The sequence below is a fragment of the Elephantulus edwardii genome, unplaced genomic scaffold (assembly GCF_000299155.1).
Source record: "Elephantulus edwardii isolate Elephantulus edwardi_28Jun2011 unplaced genomic scaffold, EleEdw1.0 scaffold00090, whole genome shotgun sequence".
Classification (NCBI taxonomy): domain Eukaryota; kingdom Metazoa; phylum Chordata; class Mammalia; order Macroscelidea; family Macroscelididae; genus Elephantulus; species Elephantulus edwardii.
Window position 1 is genome coordinate 9,565,608 of NW_006399840.1, and position 10,781 is coordinate 9,576,388.

Below are 10,781 nucleotides of genomic sequence, written 5' to 3' on the forward strand. Positions count from 1 at the left end.
TGGCAAAGGACACACTGACAAAGGAGATTAATCAGAACTGGCTTTGACAAGCACTGTGGCAATTGGACAATTAAAACAGACATTTGGTGTTGGGAGAAGAACGAACTGGGGAGGAGAGTAAACAGTGCAACAATGAATGAATGAAAACCCAAAATCTCTGTAAATGTTCACTAAAACTAATAACATTTAATAATAATTTTTTTAAAAAGTGAACATTCATGTCTGGCCCCTGTTTGCAAAGAAAATACTTTGTCTTTCTCCATTGAAAATGGTATTGACTCTTGGTTTTAAGTATTACTTTGCACTATGTTGAAGAAATCCCCTTCTATTCCTATTCTGCTAAGGGTTGTTTTGTTCTTCGCTTGGCTGTTTGGTTTTTTAATTTCCAATGGTCACATTTATTTCATTAAATACAATCATTATTTTGATGAGGAAACTAGCATAGTCTATAAAATGATAGAGGGTAACACAATGAAGTACCATATTCTTTTCAATAGAGGCAGCTCCAATGTTATGACCCAGATCTGTTTCTATCTTTAAGATTTTTTTTTTTATTTTATGCTAGTTTATTTACAAAATTCGAATACATTGTTAATGAGGAAAGGGTATTGGATTTTATCAAAGGCCTCTTCTGCATCAATTTCAAGAATCATGTGGTTCTTATTATTTGTTTTGTTAATATTGTGAATTTCATTGATTGTTTTTCTTATGTTGAGCCATCTTTGTTTATCTGTTATGAATCCCATTTAGTCATAATATATCATGGTTTTGATGTGCTGTTCAATTCTATTGCCCAGGATTTTGCTAAGGATTTTTGCATCTGTGGTTACAAAAGACAACGGTCTGTAGTTTTCTTTTTTGGCAAAATTTTTCCCTGATTTTGATAGGGTTATGCTTACTTTTTAGAATGACTCTGGAAGGGTCATTTTTTTCTGCTTTTTGTAATAATTTAAACAGAACTGGTGATAGATCTATTCTCTGAATATTTGGTAGAATTCAGCTATGAAGCCATCTGGTCTAGGCCCTTTTTTTTTATGGGACAGTCTTGTTATGACAATCTGCTCAATTTCTTCTTTTGTGATGTGCCTTTTGAAGTGTTCTCCATCTGTCCAGGTCAATCTGGGTAGGGTACTAGTTTCAAGAAATTTGTCTATTTCCTCTAGGTTTTCAAATTTATCAGAGAATAGCTTTTATAATATTCCAATATACTTTTAATTTCATTTGGTTCGCTTGTGATGTCACCTCTATCACTCCTTAGTTGAGTTATTTGTCTTCTCTTTTTATTCTTCTGTTAAGTTTGCCAATAGTTTGTCAGTGTTATTGAAGGGGTTTTTTTTAAAAAAAAATAATAAAACAAACAAAAAAAACAACAGCTCCTGGTTTTGTTAATGGTTTCAATTTTTTTTCTTATCTCATTGATTTCAACTCTTGTTCTTATAATGTCTTCTCTTCTAGAGGTTGTGGGGTTAGGTTGTTGTTCTTTTTCTATTTGATGAAGATGTTGAAGTAGATCATTAATTTTGCTCTTCCTTTCTTATGTGTTTGCCTGTTGCTATTAACTGTCTCCAGAGGACTACCTTAGCTGTATCCCAGAGGTTTTGGTATGTTGTATTTTCATTATCATTTGTTTCTAAAAATTTTTTTGTTTCATTCTTTATTTCTCCTATAATCCAATCGTATTCTAGTAGGGTGTTATTTAGCTTCCATGTGGGTGGTTTTATAAATTTTATCCTCTTTTCATTAATTTCTAGTGTAATGGCATTGTGATCTGAGAAAATATTTTGTATTATATCAGTGAATTGAGTTTTAGTTGGTTGTATAATATTGAATACATACACAAGGTCAAGTTTGTTGATTATATAGTTTAGATCTTCAGCATCTTTGTTAAGTTCCTTTTAAGTTGATGTATCCTTTGGTGAGAGTGGTATGTTAAGATTTCCTACCACTATTGTGGTGCTGTCTATTTCTTTCAATTCTGTTAACAGTTTTATGCATTTTGCAAGTCTATATTTGGTGCCTAGATGCTGACCAGGGTTAAGTCTTCTAGAGATATTGTGCCTTTAATCATTATCTTCTTTAACTTTATTATATACTGATATATTGTTATGTCATGATATATATTTATATCTTGATACATTGTGCCTTTAATCATTATCTTCCTTATCTTTTATGGTGGTTTTCATCCTGTAATCTATTTTATCAGAGATTAACATTGCCACTCCTGCTTTTTTGTGGAAGCCATTTGCTTACTATATTTTCTTCCAACCTTTGATTTTTAATCTATCTTTCTACTCATAATTTAGATATGTCTCTTGTAGGCAACGTATTGATGGGATTTGCTTTCTTATCCATTCTGCTACTCTTTTTATCTTAATTGGTACATTTAAGCCATTCACATTAAGTGTGATAATTGACAGGATGGGTTTTATCTTTGTCATTTTTCTATTTCTTTACTGTTGTTTCTGATTGCTAATGTCCATCCAATTTCCTTTGGTGTCTCTATGTGAAAAACATCCCTTAAAATTTCTTGTAGAGATGGTCTTGTTTTCACCAATTCCTGATGTTCATTCTTTTCTACAAAGGACCTAATTTCTCCTTCATATTTGATGGATAGCTTTGCCAAGTACAGGATCCTTAGTTGACAATTTTTTCCTTTCAACTTTCTGTATATGTCATCCCATTGTCTTCTTGCTTGCATGGTTTCTGCTGAGAAATCAGAACTTAATCAAATAATTTCCCCTTTGTAAGTGACTTTTGGTTTTCTCATGCTGCTTTTAGTATTCTAACTTTATTTTCATTTTGGAAAATTTGACTATGCTTTGCTTTTTGGGTTAAGTCTATTTAGTGTTCACTGAGCTTCTTGAATGTTCTTCTAGTACCTCTTCCACAATTTTCTCAATTATTTACCGGTTCCTCTTGTGTTTTGGAATTTCAATCATACTCACATTGTTCCTTTTAATGTCATTCCACATGACTCTAATGTTTTCTTCTTTTCTTCTTCCTCCTCTTCTTTGCCTTCGTCTTCATCTTCGTTTTCATCTTTGTCTTATCTCTGCCTTTTTCTCTAATATGTTTCCATTGGGTTTCTTGTCTTCTAGCTCACTGACTCTGTGTTCTATCTCTTCTGTTTTACTTTTTTCCCTCTAGCGTGTTTGACCCTTTTGCATTTTGATCTTAATAGTCTGGATTTCATTTTCATGCATTTCTGTTATTTACAGTATTGTATTGGTTGTACTTTCTCTGTCTTTTGATGATTTTTAAAATTTTTGCATCTTTTAATCTATAACATCAATTCTTTCTTCCCTCTTTTGCATTTTCCTCCATAGCTGTTTAAGTTCTTCCTCATCAATATATTTCTTCTGGCTCCCTGTCTCTGGAGTATTTGCCTTCTTAATTGCTTCCATTGTTTTTTCCACCACTTGAACCTTCTTCTATAGCTGTTCAAATTAAGCCACATCAATAAATTTCTTCCGGTTCTTTGACTCTAGGGTATTCTCTTCCATTCTTTATTTCATAACTTGTATTGTACCTTCTTCTGTAGCTGTTCAAATGCCTCTAAATCACTATGTATCTTCTGCTTTCCTGACTCTGGGGTATTCATTGAGTCTTCAATATACTCTGCTTTTTTTTTTTTTTTAAGGCTTAATTTGGTTGTTGTTGGTTTTTTTTTCCACAGTGTTTGAAGTTTTTTTCTCCTTTCTTGACATTATGTGAAGGTCTTTCTTGGTAAGTGTAGGCCATTTATATTGTGTCTCCATATGCTGTTAATAATTCTTTCCTTTATAATGTTATTGATTAGTTGCCAGCTTAAAATATGCAGTCTAAGGGCTGGACTTATCTTATTCTACTGGAAGTCCTTTCTGGGGGGCGGAACCCCTTTTCCTGACGTCCTTTGGGTTCTCTCTGGTCTGCAATGCAGCCCCGCAGAAAGCCTTGCCCTATTGTAGTCCCTTCTCCCAAACTGTATTATCCTCCTTTGTCTACATAGTAGCAATGTGGTGTGAGACCAGGTGTTCCACTTAAGTAGTTTCTGTCCAGTGGGGTTTCAAGGCAGCTCTGTCTAGCAGTTCAGCATGCCAGCAAAGGAAATGAGTCTTTCTTTTGCTTTTAGAACCCTCTCTCAAACTCTACTATTTTGTTTGGTCCCTGGTATGGCCCCACAGCAACAGGGATTCCCAAATGGAGAGACTTTTCCCCAATGGAATTTCTCTCCTTTCCCTCCTTTGCAACTGAAAGTGCTGCCTCTGGGAAAGAGTGTCTCACCTAATGGTATCTTCTCTCCTGAAGCCTAATGTTTTCCTTAATCTCTGGAGTGGCATGAGATCATGGGCACCAACTTAAGCAGTTTCTGTCCAGGAGGGGTTTCAAGTGTACCAGCTGAGAGAAAGTCTTTCGGTTTTTAAAACAGTAGTCTATAGCAAAGAGTTGGAAACAACCCAAGTGCCCATCAACAAATGAATAGCTAGAGAAGCTGTGGTATATTAACACAATGGAATACTACGCTGCATTGAAAAACAAGGAACTCATGAAATATTATTCAAAATGGGTGACCCTGGAGGACATTATGCTGAGTGAAATATCTCAGTCACAAAAGGATAAACACTGCATAGTGCCACTGTTGTAAAACAGGACTGATACCGGGTTTGGGGGAAGACTGAGAAAGATGGGATAAATAATGTGTACTGCATTGAAACAGATGAGGGAGAAAACTGTTTAAAAGGGATATGTGATTAGGTATTATTGTCATGATAGGAGTCCAGAACAAAGGCTGCATAGTGGAGTGGACTTGGAGTGAGGGATTGTACAAAAATGAAAGAATTTTTCTTTTACTTTTCAAAGAGAAGAGTGAATTGAGTGGGGAGGGATGGGCAGGGAGAAAAGTGCAACAATGAATGAATGGAAATCCAAAGTCTCTAAATTTTCATTAAAATGAATGATACTATTATTACTAATAATAATAAAATTGTGCAAAAAAGCCAGTGGTCTAATGCAGTACTTCTGCTTTTGTAACTTACTTATTTCAGTCAGAATAATGTCCTCTAGACTCATCTATGTTGTGTAGTCTCATGAATTCTTTATTGCTTTTCAATATTGCACATTTTCTTTGCCTCTAAACCTATATTATTTAGTTTAAGTTCAGTGATTATTATTACTTTGAATTGTTTATAATGAATGTATTTGTTTCTTACCAACATTTGGGTCAAACATAAAAACAAATTCTCTACAAAAAAATGAAAATTGCGGAGAGTTGTCAGTTTCTGTTACTTGAGCTTTTTTCATAGTAACAAAACATATGGTGGCTTGATATATTTAATCCAGAAAAGGGGGAGGTGTGAAGCAGAAATGGAACCTGAACATTCTAGAAGGCAGGTAAATTTCCACAAGCAAGTCTTTTATTAAACAAATGGTTACCAAATCTCTATTTCTCATCAGAACTTCCACACATATACTCTCAAATATAGAAGATGTAAAGAAGCAAATTGGATGAGAGTGTCATGGTCAGGCAGTTACATGAATGATAAAAATACTTCTTAACGTATTTGGACAAAAATTAAAGTGGTGCACACTTCATAATAAGGACAATGATAATCAGGATGATTTAGAGCCACTTTAATCAAAGGCTATATTGGATCTCGGATCCCAGAGGTAAAAGGCAGTTATTAGTTCACTGAACCACTCCTATCCCCAGATGTTCATAGCTTAACTTGCACTAAAGCTTTCAGTGTCTTTGCAAAGGAAAATTCTCTTCCAAAATGATTTTATTTGTCAAAAGGAGGAATGGTATCATAAAGATAAGAGGAGATAAGAATTTGGCATTGAAATGTCAAAAAAATGATTTGGATGTTGTATGGGAAATATGCACACACACATAAAAATAAATTAGATGAGTCAGGAAGAATTTGGTACCTGGAAATAATTTCTAATGTTTTGGATTAGATTTAAGTTTGAGTAAAGGTCTAGAAACACACATTAACAATATATTTAAGCAGCTAATATATAGTAAGTATAATTTAGGAAGTTTACAATGCACCCTAATGTTACCTGTGTAGTCACTGATGAATTCCAGATGTATATCTCTAGGTTGGCCTTTTACATGAGGTACAGACTTGTTCATTAAATTCCCCGTTAGCCTGTCCAGCTTGGAAGATGACAATTTGAACTTAAGTGTTGAAAGTACCTCTTGATTCATATTTTCACCTCTAATACTGCTACTCTTCATTATTTTTTACTTTACCAAATTAAAAGATGTATTGCGATGGAAAAGCCTGCTGGTAGGGACCTCTCCAAAGTACTGAAGAGCAATGGTGCATCTCTAGAGACTAAGGTGTGTCTGATACAGGCGATGGTCTTTGCAATCCCTTGTTATGCATCAGAGAGTTGGACAATGACTAGGGAGGATAGAAGGAGATTTGATGCCTTTGAGCTGTGGTGCTGGAGAAGAGTATTGAGGGTACCATGGACTGCTAAGAACACAAACAGATTCATCCTGGAGAGGGTTAAATCAGGCTGCTCCTTGGAGGCAAGGATTCTGAGGCTTCGCCTGACATACTTCGGTCATTTTGTATGGAAGGACTGGTCCTTGGAGAAGGACATCATGCTTGGGAGGGTGGAGGGACAGTGCAGGAGGGGAAGGCCCTCTAGGAGGTGGATTGATTCAGTGACTGGGGTGATCGAGTTGGGTGTGTTGGAGACAGTGTGATTGGCACAGGACAGAGCAGGGTTTAGAGCTGTTGTACATAGGATCGCTATGAGTCACAAGCGACTCAATGGCACATAGCAACAACAAATTAAGGAAGAAGTGGTAAGGATTTGTGCTTCCATATGAAAGGCACAAGGTTTGAATCCACCAACTGCTCCACCAGAGGAAGAGGAACAATCTCCTCCTGTGCTATTTACTGCCTCCTACTGGAGAGTCAGCTATGAGTTGGCTCCAATTCAACAGGCATGTCACAAAACAATGACAACACTAACCCTTCCTTTTCACTCTTAACTTCACATTCAATCTATCAGCAGGTCTCATAGTCCTTCTCATTCCTTCACTACTCATTCCACAGCCTAAGCCACAGCCTCTTCCTCCTGAACAATGGCACAACCTCCTAACTAGCTCCCATCTTCTGTGTTCGTTCCTTCCAGCTAATTTCTCAAGAGCCCGTTTTCTTTTAGCGTAGAAGATGCCATGCCACTTTCCTGCTCAATATCCCCTAAAGGCTGTCTGTATACCCAAGACAAAGCTCAAGCTCCTCACAATGACCCAGGGAGCCTCTTGTCAGCTTTAGATGCTTGGTCACATCATCAATCTCATTACCTATTAGTCTCTGCCTCCATCAAGTGCACCCTCGCCTTCATAAGCTGCTTATTGTTCTTCAAGCTAATGAAGCATGACCCATTTCATGACCTTTGAACTTGTAGTTCCTTTAGCCTTTATATGGCCAGAAGACTTTCTCCCTCTCTTCAGTCAAGTTTCTGGTCAAATATATCTTTAAAGAAGACACTCTGGTTAAAAATAATACCATTGCCTCAATTTCTTCTACTATTGTTTCTGTCTTTCACTTTTCTCCACAGCAATATCACTTTCTGATAGCCTCTCTCTCTCTCTCTCTCTCCCGAGTTTGCATTTATATGATTTTTACCAACGCCATAATTGATCGCAATGTGCAGCCAAGCTAGATTGAGAACCGCAAGACTAAAGGAAGGGGACAAAATACACAAGGCAGGCTTTTCACTGCTAAAATGGAATTCATGATCATGTGACTTTTTGTTTCGATGCTAACAGGATTTCTCTGAATCCACTGTACTTCCATTATGTTGCTACCTGCGTGGAGTTGTTCCCTGACATGACAACCACATGCACAAGGGGACCGAGGCCTTCCCATTCCTACAATAGTAGCTTGAGAGTTACATAGGATTCATTGGCTGATTTTCATAAATAGATCACCAATGCTGTCTCCTTATTCCATCTTAGTCTGGAAGTGACAATTAATTCTGTTAAATATCATGGCAATACACAACTCCCAGTTACCAACGGCTGGTTCCTATGCATGAGATATGGTGCCTGCAAATAGAGTTCAAGTCTCTGATGTGAGAGGCAAGAATTGCACCAGTGAACCAAATATTTGAACCCCAAGATCCTCAAGTTACAGAATTTTGTTTTACTTCTGTGTTTCATAACATCTCCTTTCTCAAGGAAAAAGAGCACAATTGTGAGGAGGAATCTATTGCCGGACAGTCTGGCTTTGAATCCTGCACCTACAAACCTGGCAAATGACAACTATTCTGTGCACAAATATTTTCATCCATAAAATGAGAACAATAATAACTTCCCCCCATAGACTTGCTGAGGGCTTGAAACAAATTCTATGTGAAGGACTTAGGGAAGTATCTGAGAGAAAGTAAATTCTCTGCAAATATTAGCTGCTATCTTCAAGGTAATGGCTCTCAAGCAAAAAAATGCACATGGAAAATTCCACTGACCAACAATTTTGTAAGTAGCTTGGGGGTTTGAGTCAAACCATTTTCTCTGACACTCTAACTCCACTCAAGAACAGAGTTGGTTAATGATTAGATCCTATAAAATTTTCCATGTCATGTGCCTTTTCCCCACCAGGCACTAAAAAGTAATTAAGAATTATGGGAATCGGATTCACTGAGAGAGAAGGCATGCCTTTCTAGGGACACGCTCCAAACCCTAACAAGGTTATTGGCACAGGTGTCTCCTGCAAATAAATTAATGGGGAGGCAGATCCAATCATTAATCTGTCATCCAAACTTGGTGTTTAGAGTCATTTAGGGAGATGAGGCTTCCTTTGCCCAACCTTGGTGGTGTCTGGAGCAAAGATTAGGAAGCAGAGTGATTTCATTAGGATAACAAGGCTGTTAAAGGCCAATCTGGCTCTTTAAATGGTATTTATAAAGCATTTCAAAAAAACTCTGTGCTAACAGCTGCTGTCAGTCTTGCACATAGGAACTATGGTGATTTATCGATACAGCAGGGAGCTGTTAACTCTCCTTACTTGTCGAATTTTCACCCATACTAATACTCTATCTCGATTAGTTGCAAACTTTCCAAAGACAAATGTACCTAACTTCATGCTTTAGTTGTCCACGTGAGTTTTTTTAAATTTATCAGAATATACTAAATTCTGTGACATTATATTGTATGTCATTTCATAAATTCTTCAGGTTCTAGTTGATAGAAAATTTAGTCAATATATTATATAAATATTATATTGTTATATAATTATGTCGATTACACGTATATAGGTCAGGCAACAATTGCTCAATAAGGTTTCCAAAGCTGCTATCTTTATAGAAATAAACTGCTACCTCTTTCCCCTGTGGGGCATGGGGTTAGGTTTGAACAGCTGACTCCTCAGGTGTAGCTGGACTCCTAACAGCATGTGGGCTTCCACGATGTGGATCACCCACCACGGATTCTTCATCTTGGCTGAAGCCTTCTTTCCTCCTGCTTGAGCACCATCCCGTTCCTCGATGCAATCTGCACCACCAGAGAGTTCAGGCTTGGCTCAAAGTTTTAGACAGAGATGAACATAATTGTGTAGAATATGGTGTCTTACAAAATGTGATACAGTGCTCAAACCAAGAATGGGCAATTTTTAATAAATTAGCATCTGGTTTTTCCCATTTTTATGCCTCTCTGGTTTAACTAACTGAGGACTGATTATTTTAAAATAAAACCCTAGAAATTTCCTCTTCACGCTAGAGTAGTGTTACGGAGGACAGATGGGAACTCTGTGCTAGTCTTTTTTTTTTTTTTACTTTGTGCTATTCTTTTTTTTTTTCTTTTTTACTTTTTGTTTTCCACTTTGTGCTGTTCTAAGGAATAGATACACCTACTTGCTTCTGTGTGATTAGAAGAATGGGATCTCTCAAACATTTTTATCTGATCATATGCCAGTAGAGTCACAGGATCACTGACTTTTCATGGCATAGATGCAAACTTAGGAACCACCTAGCCAAGCTTATTCATTTAAAAGTGAGTTAATTCAAATCTAGGGAAGTAAAACATCACAAAGTTACTGCTATGACAAGACAAAAAAAGGAGTAAGCCTTGAATATTTATGTTCAACTAGTTATTGTATCACCACTAACTTATATTGTAGCCAAAATATCTTCAGTGAGTTGGAAAATGTTGTCAGGGGTAAATATGAAGCCTTGCTGAAAAAGTCAGGAGAGATTGGTGTGAGTGGTATAAGGGTATCTTTTATAATAGAAACTTAGACCACTTTCACTTGTAAAGAAAATGCCAGAATCAAATAGAAATAGGAATTATTAGAGTAAAGGAGAAAACTCTACATTCTCTTTTCCTCACAAACAAATAGAATAAGCCAAACGTTATATCCCACCATCTAGAACAGTGGGTATATCAACAGAGAGGTGCTTGGAATATGACAGAGATAAATTTTAGACAACTCAAGTAAGTACTAATTTATATAGTAGGTAATAAATTTTTCATTACACCAAGGGATGGATTGAAGATTGAATAGGTTTCAGCTTAACTTCACTAAATTAATGTATAGTAGGGTCATGCAGGATAATAGGAGATGCTGAGGGAAAGTTACTAAGTCTGAAAGTTTACATTCTGCTTTAAGTTACCCAGGAACTGGTTTCACATTGTCTTAGAAACTTCTCCTAATCTCTAGTGTTTTGACCACTATAACAGACAAACAGACATATCTATTATTTTTTTTTTAAATTTAGGTTGTTTATTTTTCATTTCAATGAACATCTACAGAGATTTTGGGATTCCATTCATTCATTGT